Source organism: Crassostrea angulata, chromosome 8 (genome assembly GCF_025612915.1).
Source record: "Crassostrea angulata isolate pt1a10 chromosome 8, ASM2561291v2, whole genome shotgun sequence".
NCBI classification, from domain to species: Eukaryota; Metazoa; Mollusca; class Bivalvia; order Ostreida; family Ostreidae; genus Magallana; species Magallana angulata.
Window position 1 is genome coordinate 22,042,979 of NC_069118.1, and position 17,151 is coordinate 22,060,129.

General features: G+C 32.0%; 1 long non-coding RNA gene across 1 annotated transcript; it reads left to right on the plus strand.

The window, feature by feature from the left end:
- The first annotated feature begins 13,554 nt into the window (after positions 1-13,554).
- On the plus strand, positions 13,555-16,773 carry LOC128161224 (uncharacterized). Its single transcript, XR_008240341.1, has 3 exons — positions 13,555-13,715; positions 14,067-14,187; positions 16,582-16,773. It is a non-coding gene; the product is annotated as an uncharacterized LOC128161224 (long non-coding RNA).
- The last annotated feature ends 378 nt before the right edge of the window (positions 16,774-17,151 follow it).

Genomic DNA, 17,151 nt, shown 5'->3' on the forward strand with positions numbered 1-17,151 from the left:
TTCCTAGATTTTACCGCGGAATAAATTCATTGGTTGCATCCGGCGACGTATCATGCAGAAGTATCAAAACCAAACAGGTAGTACAAATACAGGGAACAATATAACCAATCAAATCCTTTGGTTCATCCAAGCAAGGGCCCAACACCAATCAAGGTAAATAGACTTACTCATTGGTTATCAGGGTATGATGAAGATGAAACTAATTTTTTAATTCAGGGTTTTTCAAATGGTTTTTATTTAGGCTTTGTTGGAGAATGTCCTGGAATAGGGTCAAAAAATTTAAATTCGGCACTTACAACACCAGAAATTATTGATCAAAGAATACAAAATGAAATTTTCATCAATCTTACTATCAGTTTCTTGGGTTCAAGTGGAAGAGTAAATATTACTTTGATACATGTTTGCAGTTTAGTCTAAGTTCATCTTGTAAAATATTTGAACAATTCTCAACAGCCCTACATTGGATAGCACAAAATAAACTTGATAATTTTCAAAATAAACCATTACTGCATATAGCATTATTCCACGTATATTCATGAATTAATCAACCTCTATCTGCTCGAAATTGAACCACCTGAGCCCTTCATCTTTGTACAGCTTAAATCGGGGCAACAATTTACATACTTGGATCTGAGCGACTCAAAATCTATAGTGCATTACCGATAAAAGAGATTAAATATTTGCTGCAAATTCTTCGTAAGACGTCGCACGTCGAACATCATTGCCCCCAACAATTAGAATTATGTTACAAGGTTTTACTTTTTCAATGAAACTCGCATCCTTGCGGAGCTCGAGAATGCCCGAAATAGTGCAACCTCCCACTCCTCTATAAAATATCCTATGATTTACCAAGATCCTCACAGTACCTAACATTCTCATTACTTACTAGGAATTATTGAAAGCGGCGCACAATAGAATGACCCAATATAAGTACATTATTGGGCTCCATCAGTAAAATAAAACAAAAATATAAACCTTACAACTTTGCAGATCGCTTTGAAAATGTTCAATGCTTAGCTATCGGCTTCCTGAAAGAAAGTGAGAACCCATGCTATTAAAATGACGCTCCCAAGATTTTACCGCGGAATAAATTCATTGGTTACATCCGGCGACGTTGATTTTGTGTCCATATATGAAGATGCTGTATAACTTTGACAATACTGTAGGAAAGATAACTCTCGCGAACTTAACAAATCTTAAAAATCATATTTAAGGTACTTCACTACACCGATACTTATACTTTTTAAGACACTACGTCACAAGATAATGATTTAAATGTTTTGTTAAACTGTTTGTATCAATCGATTCAGATTGATATCGTCATAGCTCAGTGGTTAAAGTATCTGGCTTGTAAACCGCAGGTCATGAGTTCGAACCCACCTGGGGCTTTTGTTCATGTTTATTAAACGAAAATTTTGAAAATATCATTTTTTATCTAAAATTGCACATTTTTTCGCCTATTTGACATATATATTTCTTATCCATCATGCTTTCTATCATAATCAAGCAATTTTCTGCTGATTTGAGAAAATATTTCAAGGTGTAGTGAGGCACCTAAAATTCAAAACTCCACATTTGCAATTCATATCAGTTGTTACTTTGCCTTTGCCGAAGCTTCAATAAGATTTTGCTTTAAGTTAATCATTTCAATAATTTTCATTAAGGTGTAATATCCCTCTGCTATTAATTTTACCATAGATTTTTTTAAAAGTTTCATATTGATTTTCATGAAAGTCAATATCAATAGAATCAAATGAAACAAAGTTGAAGTAATGAAGCGCTACTAGATTTTTCAAAAATTGATAATGTGTCTAATCATGATATGAAGAAAACTAGACATAGTGAATAGAAAAAGCCAAACTTTGCCATCGCAGCATAAAATTAAAAATATTGACTGTATATGAAAATAATATATAGTTATGTACATTGCCAAGTTATATTACAAAACATAATGAATCGCTACTTTTTAGTTCAGAATAGCACTTTTTGTATAGATTTGTAACAAAACTTGCTTCAATTAGCAAGAGTTATCTTTTTTTACCATAGACTATTGAAGGTTTAACATACATTTTCTAAATACAGTACAAGATAAATTGCCACAGTTTCTAATTAATAAGAAAGGTTTTCTGTTTTTAAATTTGGATAAGATAATAGTACATGTAAATGGGTCCATATGCTTTAGAAATGCTAAAAATGTAAACCAGTCGTGAGAGCATTTTGTTATAACACAAAAAGGGGATCAAATGAATGATCTTCCAGTAATTGGTATGATCTCAATATAGGGATATATTGTCTTGAATAAAATTTTATATTGTTATTTTTTGATTTTATTGTCCCATATCTGCTCTCTCGGATAAGAAAACCCTTATTCAATTTTAAGCATTTGAAATGTTATAAGTTTCAAACGACGATAACTAAGTCTAGAGTTTGCAATTACTTGGTCACGTTTTTCTCAATTATAATTCATTCACCTTTGTGAATAGAGAGAGAAAAATTACATCCAAATGTCTCTGACCTAAAACATCAAACACGTACTGTTTATGTACTGAACTACATGTAGTACATAAGATTTAGTAATATTTTTTTTAAAAATTGATCCATTAGGGGAAGGGGAAGGGGTATATATGTAGATATTGCCTCATTAAAATTTTGATAAATATGATTCGCTTTTTCATTTTTTGGGGGGGGGGGGGAGGGTAAAAGTTTTCTTTACTTTTTTCCTTACCAAATGTTTGGGTTCACTTCGTTTCGTTCAATTTTTTTTTTTTAGAATTGAATATTAAATAAATGTCGCCTTCCAACATAAATTGGGGCTCAGCACTGCCTCCCTTATTGCTACATGCCTTAATAATTGTGAGTATACAGAAACAAAGTGAGATTATTTTATACAGAAGTTATCTCTCTTATCAGAGGGATATCCCACCTTAAGTAAAATAATCAGGAAACTTAGCCCTTGAATTTCAACAAAACGTTAAGTACACTCGTCAGGTTTACATGTGTTTTTCAATCTAAAAACATTAGAATATAAATATTCACTAAAGTTACGGGTAAACAATGTGGTAAACCATTATTAAAGATTCCTACAGCATAGGAGTAATAAAAAACAATACAGACATTACCTCGAAATGATTTATTACTGATGTTGAAGGCCACGGCTGCTTATATTAATGGAACCAGGCATAATTCAAACAATACAATCAAGAATATAAGGTGAACCATGGGAACTAATTCTCACCTATATGATCACCTAGTACAGATGCAAATACAAATTTAAATGGAAACAATTACTATGGAATCATCATTGTTCGTGAAGGACCAAAGTTCATGGCTTTCATGGATAACCCTTGTCCATGCTTGCGGTATGATAGAAAACTGGTAAACACTACTTCAGCTATCTGAATTTGCTACATAGTGATATGATAATTGCTCTATCTCACAAATGAGGCAGATCCACTTTTTGTGATTTGAGAGAAGTATACATGTTCTTTAAATAATCTTGCTGTCCATCCATGTATTGAGAATAGTACATGTAAGAAAAACTTTGAATCAGACCTCAAACCCCAAAAAACCTCGGAACAAACAATTAGAATTTGCGTCTCGCTTGATCTGGTGATCTGCGCCTGGCAACGAGACGTGATCCACCCTTTGAATCATTTTACTGTTATAATAATATATATGTATTTTAACCACTTCAAAGTAAGGTGGATATCAGTCACCCAAAGGCAAGAGAACAAATGAGTATATTATATTAAGTAAAAACAATACATTGGGAGAACACCTAAACTTGTGACCAGTTTTTGTTAAAACTTGAGATTTTGCAATGATAGAATATTTAAAAAAATGTTGTCAATTTTACCGGATCTTCCCATTTTACTTTAAAACGGCAAAACCACACGCTCAGTATTTTTGAAGGTCACAGTTCAAACCAAATTTATAAAGTGATTTACGAGGGGTGTTTGAAATTTATATCACCCTCATCCTTCGTTCTCCTTCATTATTGACGGATAGAATTAAAACTTTGCAAACTACAACAAGATTCACATTAAAAGTAAGTTAGTATTAAAATAAAATTAATTTTGTTTCAAAGGTGGATAAAAAATCGTTGAAGGTCGCTACCCGAAACTGACATATCAAAGGAGGGAAAACTATTATGTTGCTACTGTCAAACTGTCTGATCCATACTTTGTAATTAATTTTTTTTTTTAATTTTACTTTGTGACTAATTATAACTTTGTTCAAAATGCATGTCTTTCTGAATTGAAAATGATTAATAAAGGGGAAAATAAGTTTATCATCAAGCCATGGAAATCTTATTACGACTGTAACAAGTTAGTTGCATTTAACAGAAAACGTTAGGAATTAATAGAATACATGTGTGTCAATGTTTGCTTATGCATGCGGTATAAAAAGACAACAAATTGTTTGTTTGCTTATCGAGTTTTAAGATGATTCATAAGACAATACCCTGCGGAAAAAAACAACGCATCAATGAAGTTTCCTTCATAAAAAATTGATTAAAACCATATTTTCGTATAAATAATTTATTCAAATGCTGTCAATTGATGTAAGCATCGCACACAGGGTCACTGTTACTTGAAATCAGCATTGTTACATGTAATCAGCATTGTTACATGTAATCAGCAACGTCTAAGACGCCTCCCTCTGCAACGGCGAGAGCCAGAGACTCCATACATTCCGTCTGATCGTTGTTGCCTTTTAGCTACATAGAAAAATATATAAAATTATTATAATAATTGTGAAAAATTAGCAAAAATCGTTGAAATGTATGCTGAGTAATGATTTGAGTTAGTAGGTGGTGATATCAAATTGAATGGGTTTTTTTCAAGCATTTGTTAAGCTTTAATATATGAATGAAAAATGTTAATTAAAATTTATGTATGCTTGCATTTGTCATTGGGGTAACCAATGCATTTTGTCATTGGGGTAACCAAATGTCATTGGTGTTACTTTGTCAATTTTCACTTTTGCAAACTCATTTAAGGAGTTAAACTTATTATTTTTTTCATCTTTGTAATTAAGCAAGGTTAATGTAAGAAAGATTAAGTTTTTTTTTTTAATTCTTTGAGATGTTTTAGACTTGACTTTTAGTTTAAAAGTCATTGGTGTTACTGAAACTGTCATTGGTATTACTATCAAGTCATTGGAGTAACCAGTGTTATAAATGTTCTTTCGTCTTAAATTTTATGTATTTTGGAGTTTGTAATTCATGATAATTAATGTATTGAAATTCTGGATGGATTGCATGTTTTGAAATTTTGATTATTTTTGCCATTTTTATGTTAAAACATATAAAAGCAGGTATGTCTTACAAAATTGTTTCATATTCATGTAAAAGCTGAAAAAAGTAACTTACTTTTAAAAATAAATGCTGTGAATTTTTATTCTTGCTAAGTTACATTATTAAACATTTATTTGCCGCTCAAATTTCATTTCAAAAGTTGCTTATTTTTTATGTACAGTGTATTGTTTACAAGTAACACCAATGACAATAAAACAGCTATTGTTCATTTTCAAAAGAACATTTTGACCAAACTACATTAGCTACTGTTTGGAAAATATATAATTTGAAAAATACAGTGTTATATTATTAGTATTAGTTCAATAAAGGTGCAGAATAATCTACTATTTTTCATAATTTTCACCTGAACTATTTAGCTGCCTTTTTTTATATTGATAAATATCCATAATTTCATCATTAGTATCATTAAATTTTAATGAAAACAACTTTATTTTGCAAAATTGCAATTGTGTTTTTCAATTTACAATGTTTGGGGTCTTTTTTTTATTAGATTTGTCTCAATTTTTTTCATATCTCATAATATTTTTTTATGCTTTCGATGCAAAAGAGTCGATGTCCTCTTGTCGTTTAAATGTTGGATTTGTTTTCTCATAATTTTTTAACTACCAGAATCTTTCCCTGCCTTAGGGGCCATGAATTTTTTTTTTTCGAAAAATTCTGAGATTATTTGAACAAGCTGAATACGTGTTTATCTGTATTTCATATTCCATAAAGGAAAAAAATAAAATCAACAAATCATTTTATAAAAAGATCTAAAATACGTTATAAAGTATTGCTAGTATATAAATAGTGCCTGTTTGGGAAGGTAACAGTTGAAATTGACACCCCGAGAAAACCATTGTCAACCGACGCGAAGCGGAGGTTGACAATGGTTTTCGAGGGGTGTCAATTTCAACTGTTATCCTCCCAAACAGGCACTATTTATTTTGTTATACTGAATGTCTTTTTTAAAATTTTTAAGAAAATTTTACTGCTTTTATATAGGAATAACGTGAATTCTACAGCGAACCGTACGCGCATAATTTTCGCGCATGTAACATTTTTTAATGTTACCCGTTGCCAAGTGCGTTGCTAACGCTGAGGGTAATAGTAAATATTATTAACTGCGTCTTAACCAATCAGATTTCAGTATTTAACATGAAAGTATAACAATATACTATACATGTATTTCCACTACTTCTATATCTTAGTCATAAGATAATCTTCTCAGTTTAGTCTACACTCTATCATAAACTATATGTATTATTTAAAAAAACCCAGATCCATTTTAACTTTTTACAAATCACATTCCATTTGAAAGCATAGAGCAAAAAGCATACGTTTCTAAAATGATGGTAGCTATTCCTTCTCATTGGTCAATCTCAATTTAAGCGTACTTACTGTCCTTTGGGTGAGCCTTTCCCACAGTCGATTGGGCCTCGGATACAACGATGATCAGCAAGACAATCAAAATACACAGTGCAAGGTATTTCATATTAGTTATTTTTAGTGTCCTCACTGTTGGAACAAATTACAAAAACGTGCCACAGTGAAAACATTATATACCCATTCAATGAAAACCCTTCAAGAATTAAACAATTGTGCCAATATGTGATACACCTAGCGGCATCACTTCCGTTAGATGTCAACATGTCGGCACAATATGCAACGATATATGTCATTTGCTGATATATTGTCGTTTAGTAGATCATATTGCCGAAGGGACGAGGAAAAAATTATACTTCCACAATTTGCCAGAGATAATAAATTTAATTTTGCTGCACATGTTGTTACCATTATGTATTAGAGGTTGATTTTCACTCCATTATAATTACCTTTGTCAAAATAACGTGCACATGATTAATTACAACACTGGCAGTTTGTTAAAGCCATGTATATGTAACTAATCAATAGGTGCTTTTTGATTTAACTGCTTTAGATAGGATTGAACGCCGAATCAATGAAAATTAAGTCTTTTGGACTGCCTAAATGAAATGGACATTTTTTTTTTACTTACTTTAGTTTTATGTAAAGTGTCCGCGGTTAGCCGAATAATATTATGTGAATTACGATTTAATGATGTTTGATTTCTTTTCTTTTTTCATCTTAGTGTTATTTGGGAATTTGTATCCCTATCAAGGAAATATTTGAGCAAATTTATATTTTTAGATTGAGAAGAATTTTCGCTTATCGAATCTTGTATTTTCAACGATTACTTAGTATATCACATTTCAATATCTCTTTTTAAATAATGGCTAAATTGAAGCAAAACATAATTCTTCAAAAGATTTGAAAATAGAAACTCAAAAATACTGCTGCATATGGAATATATAAAGAGGATTGAGATTTGTGGGGGCATACAGACCGTACTACGAGAATATGCGTGTATTATCAAATTCCGGAAGAATTTGCAGCAGTCTCAAACTGAACACAAACATTTGCAGATCTCAAATAGATCCCGTCATCAAGTTCAACGCAAGAGCATGCCCGTTTTCCGTTGAATAAGTTTGCTTTGTGCCAGCCATTTCTGTGTAAATCAAAATTGTGCAAATAGAGTAAAGCATTAATAATTTTACTTTTTTTCTTTGCAAGTGAGCATTTAGTATGTAACCATATACTTATTCACGCTTTTAACTTTTAGCGTTATCATTGTTGACGATCTTTTTTTCTCTACAAATATTCAAAGGTAAGTGATGCAGAGTTAAACAAAATATTTTCCAATAACAACTGAATAACAAATAAAAGCAACACTATTTTGGCTTAAACTTATATTCCATGAATACCAATCAGCATACACCACATTCGCGAATCTAGAGAAGTCAGGGGAGTCCAGACCTCCCACCCCCACTAACCCACACGCACCCTACAAAATTCATTTTATTTTCAATTTTTCACTACAAAATTACCAAAAATATTCCTTAGACCCCCCCCCCCACCGGCCAACTTAAATAGAGCATTAAAAATTAGTTTATAAATAGTACCGGATTAATCTAACTTTTATATAATAAACATACAATATTCTACAACAATTTGTTTATTATGTCAATTTCTAAAAAAAAAAATAAACAAATAAAACAACAAACAAAGCACGATAATTATTCTTAATTAAGAAATATTTACGACGAGCCAGTCTACAAAAACGTGTCTAGGGATATTGTATATAACGTTCATTCGTAATTCATGCTCAACTACAAACAAATGAGAAAAAGAAATCAAAATCAATCAAGTGTAAGCATATGGCAACGTTCAGTACAAAATCAAAACATTATTTCAAGTAAACGATTTCAGGTAAATGATGTTTGAAATTAATTTCTTAAATTGTATCATGCCAAGACGTTATATTTTTTTTTTTCAAATTTGCAATGATTAGATCATTTTGTAGCAAATTCAGGCAGATAATGTAATGTTTACCAGTTTTCAATCCTACTGAAATCAACGTCATTAACAATTAATTTAAATGGAAGTTTGGATCATTTAAATCTGTATCTCTGTCAATACATTCACACTTAATACTAGTATATCAACATTTTCACTCAAGCAAACTGGTCACTATTATGTTTTGATAATTTGAAACAATATGCTTTCTCAATATAATGTTTTAGGCATTTCCACTCTATATTTGTGCCATTGTACTGCCATAAACCATAATAAATTTCTATATAATGTCCGGCTTACAAATATCTCATATTTAAGTTATTTAAATAGTTCCAGAACAATTGATACAGATTACAAGAGAAAATGAATTTTCGATAATTCGGCTACCAATTATTAGTGTTAAACAAGTGATCGCATTCTTATTAACTTAAAAAACCCAGAAACATGTATATGTAAGTGATGCAAGCATGTGTATGTTGCAGAAGGTGAGTGCAGAGTGGAGGAGGTAGGTCCTGTTTACGTTATGAACGTTTTTCATTTGTATGTATACATATTAAGAAAAAAATGAACGCTTACAAGAACTAATGCAATCAATCTCTCCAATTTCTATAGTCTTTGTAGAAAAATATCAACGTTGCAATCGCTTCTCTTTTTTCTGTTTTGCCAATTTGAGGTAGTTCTGGACTCTTCTTTCTTTTTAAATGCTGCTTACTCGTGCCTTCCATATCCTTTAAGGTCACATCTAACACAAACATGTACTTACATTTCTATATAAAAAATTAAATATTTACTAAATCTTTATGAAATTCAATGCTTTGCACTAGTAAAACATGACAGGTGATAAATATTCAAACTAGTGCAATTTTCCAAACACAAAAAAAAGAAACAAAAAAACTATCCATGATACATGTATTTGATGATGTACACAAGTTTTAGTACTTCTGTCAAGGCGAACAATTTTAGGGACGGATGTGTTGCATTTATCCACAGATAGCCATCAGTTGATGAGGAAGATAAATCATTTTACCGCGTACACACTGCATTCAACCGTTTGTCAGAAGTATCCGATATCATACCGATAGCTCACAGTCATGCTTCCGATATGAAAATGGGCTATTGATCGAGAAATTGCCTTCTACTCTATGTACATACTACAATCCGATCAATAGATTTTGATCAGTTTTAGGCATGTTTTGCTTCTCGTTCTAGACCAAAAGATCGGGTGCATACAGGATCAAACTATGCACCAGTCTCTTCAAAGCGCTTTATTGTCCTCCAACGTTAAGTCTGTAGACATGCGAAGCATCTGAAGGAAGAAAAAATATAACTTATTGGTTTTTTTTCAATAAATCAAAAATGATATGATAAAAGGAGAAAAAATAATTCAAATTGCATAGCAGTGGTTTATTATTGAGCGGTCACAGACAGAATGATGAGGAAACCACATGTATCATTTGATACTTTGATAATATATATATATATAATATGATCATAAGATGAAGAATATGATATTTGAAAGTACTATGGCTCAACATATTTTTTTCATATATGGATCGAGCGATACCCAGAAAAATATACGATATCGATTGAAGTCGAAATGTTAAAGTAAATATTTTAATTTGATATGCACAATGCTTTAAATAAACATTAATTAACAATACCCAAGGAGAAAAAGGTCTAATATATCAACATCACACTTTTATAATGAAATAAGTTTTTAAATGAATATATAGACCTGTATATACAGAGTGCAGACTGACCCAACTTTATCTAGCCATTTTGAATTTGCCACAAATTTGAACATTATTTGGAAAAGTGGGTCGGGTTAAATTTCAAGGAAAGCGAAGTCGCCGACATACTGTAGAATGGGAAATTTGATGTAGAATGTACGTAGTGGATTGAATGACACATATTACTCACTACTTCATATTTAAATGATTTTAGTAGTGCTTCTAGCACCCTGCCCTCTTACCCAACTCAGTCCTTCATTATCCTATCAATGACCATTCTGGATTGCAATAATCATCTTTGAACAATTTAGTCAATTGATTTAAAAGTGTCCTAGCTTTAGGCATAATTATAATACATTTATGATCTTGATGAGAAAGGATGATTACTTCTGTATTGTCCACGTGAGAAAAATCTTCATAGGTTGATGGTTTTCTGGGACCAGCCTTGTTTTTTGATAACTTCAACCAAACACAGAAGAGACACAGAACGATGAAGAAGATGACAGGAACAATGATGGCGGGAATTAACACAGACACGTACTCCTCGACCGGGTCAGGCACTGCAGTAGTCGTGGTACCTGGTTCGAATGAATTTCAATTCGAGATCATTCATCAGAACAATATTCAATGATGCAATATTAGTAATATATTTCTAACAATATTTTTCATGTTAATGTTTTACTAGCTTCTTTCAATTACTCTATCAATGCTTTAAAACACATAGAGTTAAATATTCAATAAAAACCAATGAAATCAGAATTAATTTCGATTTTTGTTTCAAACTAGAATTATAGCAATTCAGATTAATGTTTACAGCTGCAAAAGAAAGGGCAATTCGATATTTTTTGTGTGCATGGTTTCAATTTTTAAAAGTAAATTGAAGCAATACAGTTTCTAAATACAGATAAGAAATCAATGTAAATCACTGTGTAACACTTACTTTGAATCAGGAATATTTTAGGATTGTATTTAAATACAATTATTTAGCGAACAGCTGTGACGATATTCAACAGATCTCAACATCAATTATTGTTCTTTAAATCACTAATTCAAATTTGATTTATTTAAAAGCTCTCTCGTTTAATTTTATCATTTACTCTTTTTTTTCATCGCATCTCATAATATGACAAAATTATTTTAACGATTGTTGTTTAAGTGTCAATGTGCTTGTACTTTAAGAGGGCATGCAATTATACAAACATGTGTATTCACCTAAAATTTACATTCGGATAGAACAAAGTCGTGTACATGTGTAATTGAAATTGAAAATAACGCTTTCAAATTTATGGAATCTATTTCTTTTTTCATAGTAACATCATAAACAAAACACTTTAAACAAACCATGATAAGAAGATACCTTAAAGTTAGTATATCTACCACACTGCCTCTCTACACGTACTTGACCTGATTATCATTACATCAGTACCCCCTAAATATTACGTTAAATGATTGCTCAGATATGTTTTGTAGCAAACAAAAAAAAAAGAAAGAAAGAAAAGTGTCAGCTTACCGTTCATTTTACATCATTATTTGAATGAAGCAGACGCATATACACGTATCTTCGTCGCAGAAAAACCTCCTAAGGACAAAGAGACAGTTTCCGGTTTAAGGAAAAATAACGGCGATAAACTTAATTGTTGTGGCTCATTTTCCGGATGTTACAGCTTTCAGACTTTTTCTGGTTTCCTGGTGATTCGTTCATTATGTTTATATTCAAGTACTTTCAAATTATACAACGATACTTCTTTTCTAAAATAATAAAGATAACTATTAAAAATAGTGGTTATATTTGTGTTCTTGATATTCATATGCATGGGCATTGATATAATGACAGTGTGTCCTTTGATAGACCGTTAAAAACTAAAAGATACTTAAAGGATGCACTTACTCGAAAGATGAATTATAACTAATTATTATAGAATGCTCTTCCTCCTCGGCACGTGACACTTTCAATATTAATTGTACACAGAGGAATTTGATTCATAAAGTGAGGAAATAACGTTTTAACTTATTTGATTTTGAAATATAATGATAAAGCTTGCTACATTATATAATTGTTTTTCTTTTTCTTTTTTTTAATTCTTACGCAACTTAACCACTCTTAAGTTTTTTTTTAAAGTTGCGCTACAATGTGAGTATATAACTATCCCAGATAGCATGACTGTGTTGGGCCAACATTGGCTGTGGGTGGTAGGGTTAGCGTTGGCTGAACAAGCTTATTTGAAACCAACATTGGGCCAATGCACACTTGACAGATCTTACGTGAGTGTCAGTGTTCGTTGAGAACACAACGTTGGGCCAATATTGGGCCAATGTACACTTGACAGATCAAACCTCAGTATCCATGTTAGTTGGGAACACAACGTTAGGGCAACATTTGGTCAATGTTGTAAACTTACCATCAATGTAGTTGAGGCCATGATATCAGTCAAACACAGCCAATGTTAATGGCACGCCAAATTCACAAAAATGAGCTAAACTTGGTAATTAGGTTTCTCGACTGTTAGCTATAGTTTTACGAACAGCTTTAACGGTTATAAACTATAGTTAACGAATGATAATCTAAGTTTATTTCTGTCTGCAACTAACGTTAACAATAGATTTTGCTGATTAGTATAGATTCACATCTCTAAACTACAATTTACATTAATTTTGTTAACTATAGTTAATAGTTGTTAACCATAGTTTCACAATTGTAAAAGTATATCTATCAGATAAATTATATTTTGCGATCGCAAATGGTAATGTTTTCAGTGTTTCTGAAACATAGATGATCGTGTTAACTATTGTTTACAGATATGAAATATAGATTAACAAAGTCGTGTTTTCTGGGTTATTCAGTATATATTCAGTGTGTATATATATATAGAGAGAGAGAGAGAGAGAGAGAGAGAGAGAGAGATTTTAATGAAATTTAACTGAGAAATTGTTATCAAAAACGTACGATCTCCCTTATTTTAACATGCTTTCAAATGGAATACAAATAAAGAATTTCATTTTCTAACAAATATAACGGGAAAATTAAGTTCAATACCAATTCTACCTATGCACAGACCTTATTGGCACAGCCATGCCTAGGTAAAACTGGTTAGCAAACTTGTTTCACAGATATAAATCCGGGATTGAAAACTGAATTTGGTTTGAGTTCTATAGACGTTATTGATCAGTCGGAGCTCCTCGGACTGGTTCCCGAAAGTAAACACGTGAATCGAAGGATATTTAAAACATCTTTTAGAGTAAATTTAAGGAATTTGCATCAACATGGGAGCGAAGTCAATTGCAATGGCACTCTGGAAAGAACCTTTTGTTTGGTAACTATATAGATATATACATCATGCAATACACAGTATAAATCATATAGATTCCGAATTATCTCAGACTGCTTTTTGAAATAAATTAGTTAAGTCACATTCATTAACTTGTTACAACTCTCATAACTTCAGTCCTGTTACAAACCATAGTGTGATTATATCAGCAGAAGAACAAGTGACGTATAGGCTAAAAATATGAAAAGGATATTCGCAATAGAAAATAATTTGTTCATTTTGAAAGTTGTTTTAATTGAGAGAGAGAGAGAAGGGATTTATATAATTATAGAAACAATATATCTAGATTAAGTATTGAAGAACTCATTTCTGGATTGGTATTTTATGATTGAACAGGAAATTTGGTAAGAGTCTGGGACTGTTTGCTGTGGTGATTCTGATTGCTCATGAGATGTCAGCAGCAGATGCAGCCAATGTTGCTGATATTACAGGAAATGTCCCAACTGGAAGCTGATAGGTATGTTTTAAAAGATTTAAATCAATCTGTCATTTTCATAATTTTAATATCAATGTATAAATTAATCTGAGACTTCTCTGACATTAATGCTCATGTTTTTATGTATGGGTAGACTTTATAGGTTGTAGCTATTTGTAGTAGGGCCTATAAAAAAAATGTGTTTAGAGTAACACTGATGAAAGAATTAGGTTAGGTAGGTAGGTTTTTTTTTTATTTTATCATATTATTTTTCTGCATGAATCCTAAGAATGTTTGTTTAATTGTGTCATATTTGAAAACAGATTTTTTAATAGAAGTAATATGAAATTCACAATCGGATAAAAACAGATATCTAAAATGGTAGGATCGGGGCATTTTTGTAGGTTAGGTCAGGTTACCCTAAACACACAACTTTTTATACCCCCCGCAAACGAAGTTTGGGGGGGTATATAGGAATCACCTTGTCCGTCTGTCCGTCCGTCTGTCTGTTCGATTCGTGTCCGGTCCATATCTTTCTTATGGAGAAACATTAGAAGTTCTTACTTCACACAAAGATTGCTTATGACCTAAGGGTGTGTCATGACCTTTAACCAAGGTCATTCGGGCAAGGTGAAGGTCACTGACAGAAAAAGTGCAAAATTTGTGTCCGGTCCATATCTTTCTTATGGAGAAACATTAGAAGTTCTTACTTCACACAAAGATTGCTTATGACCTAAGGGTGTGTCATGACCTTGAACCAAGGTCCTTCGGGCAAGGTGAAGGTCACTGGTAGAAAAAGTGCAAAATTCGTGTCCGGTCCATATCTTTCTTTTGGAGAAACACTAGAAGTTCTTACTTCACACAAAGATTGCTTATGACCTAAGAGTGTGTCATGACCTTGAACCAAGGTCATTCGGACAAGGTCAAGGTCACCAACAGAAAAAGTGCAAAATTCGTGTCCGGTCCATATTTTACTTATGGAGAAACATTGGAAGATTTTAATTCACACAAAGATTGCTTATGACTTAAGGGTGTGTCATGACCTTAACTCAAGGTCATTCGGGCAAGGGCAAGGTCACTGACAGAAAAAGTGCAAAATTCGTGTCCGGTCCATATCTTTTTAATGGAGAAACATTGGAAGTTCTTACTTCACACAAAGATTGCTTATGACCTAAGGGTGTGTCATGACCTTGACCCAAGGTCATTTGGACAAGGTCAAGGTTAATGGCAGATAAAATGCAAAGTTCTTGTCTGGTCCATATCTTTCTTGAGAAACATTGGTGGAAGTTCTCAGTTCACACAAAGATTGCTTATGAGCTAAGGGTTGGTCATGACCTTCACCCAAGGTCATTTGGGCAAGGCCAAGGTCACTTGCAGAAAAGTGTAAAACTCGTGTCCAGTCCATATCTTTCTAATGGACAAGTATTGGAAGTTCTTAATTCACATCTAGAATGCTTATAACCTGAGAGTGTGTCATGACCTTGACCAAAGGTCAATTGAGGAAGTTCAAGGTCATTGTTAAAAAAAAAATCGGTCTCAGTATACCAATAATTCAAAATGTTTATATTAAGTGGCTGCTTGACAATTTTGTTTGATTCGAGTCATGTTTGTAAACATAAGGATTCAAATGTCCTCATGCGTTAACAGTTAACTTGAACTAAAATGGAATTTAAAGAATACAAATTGGTTTGTGTACTCATATAAGCATTAACAGTTTTAAAAAATAGAGCAGTTGTTATTTATAGAAAATGGACGATGAAATAGATTCATCCAATATTTCTATAATAGAAAAAAAACATGAGTTATGATTTTTTCTTAGCGGGGGGTATCAATTGTGAGCTTGCTCACAGTACCTCTAGTTTTTTTTAGGCCTAGCCTTATGAAAGTTAACATATACATGAACTATAGAAAGACTTGAGGAAATGTCAGTGCAGTTTAGGATTACCATTGCCTTATAAACAGATATTGGAATCTTGAAATTAAACCCTTTTATAAGCACTGGTAGATAATATGGCATATTTTTCTTTATTGTCTTATCTGGAATTTAATCATAAAAGATATCACCTGTCCTGGATATTATATCACATTAACCTTGCCAAGGCACCCTAGGATCTGTGATAACATTTTCTTCATGTGTGCAGTTTGGCAATGTTAAGTAATATGAGGATGATTAAATTAGTGAAAGCAGATACATTATGAAGATTGAGCTTTGGTTTTGGTAATGGCTTGTCAAAACTAAAATAAGCTTAATATATAGTTTCACCTATTATTAACTAGGTTTTTCAACTGTTAACTAATTCCTTATTTTGCAATTTGAGCAACCATCACTCAGAATGTATGAAGAAACTGGTTAATACTGCATTGCTCATCTTTTATCTAATGCTCAGCTGGATTGTTGTGTTTCACAAACATTGTTTTAATGTTGGTTTTTTTCAGATCAGACAAAAGAATACCTTTTCCGATAGAGAAGCAGAGTGTGATGAGCTGAAGTTATTACATGAATTTTAAGAACATTTATTCTATCAATGTGATATTCATCATAGTTTTTGCTGTAGATGTGTGTGTGTAATATTATGGTGTCTTCATCACTGATCATCTTTATGAATAAATTTGATTTACACAATCGAATGGTATTCCTGCTTGTTTCTGTTGATAGTACACTGTTCTGTACATGTACACTTCAACAATACACGAGACGGTAACAATACATATTTAATAAACCTCAATTTCTTTTTTACCAAATTTACCATGTAAAAAAAAATCATAGAGTCTGATGCTGTACTCTAAATGCAAGGTACCCACTATCTTGTACAAGTAGTCAAATCAACTTTAAGAAAACCCAATTCAAAGTTGAGACTTCACATTTGGTACTTAAATATAACTTGACCAATATTCCAAGTCACAGAAAATCAATCCAAATGGGGTTACATGTAATGCTTTGTTGAAATTGATCTAATTTGGAAATTAGTCATATTCATGCATATATACTCCTCTAAAGACTTATTT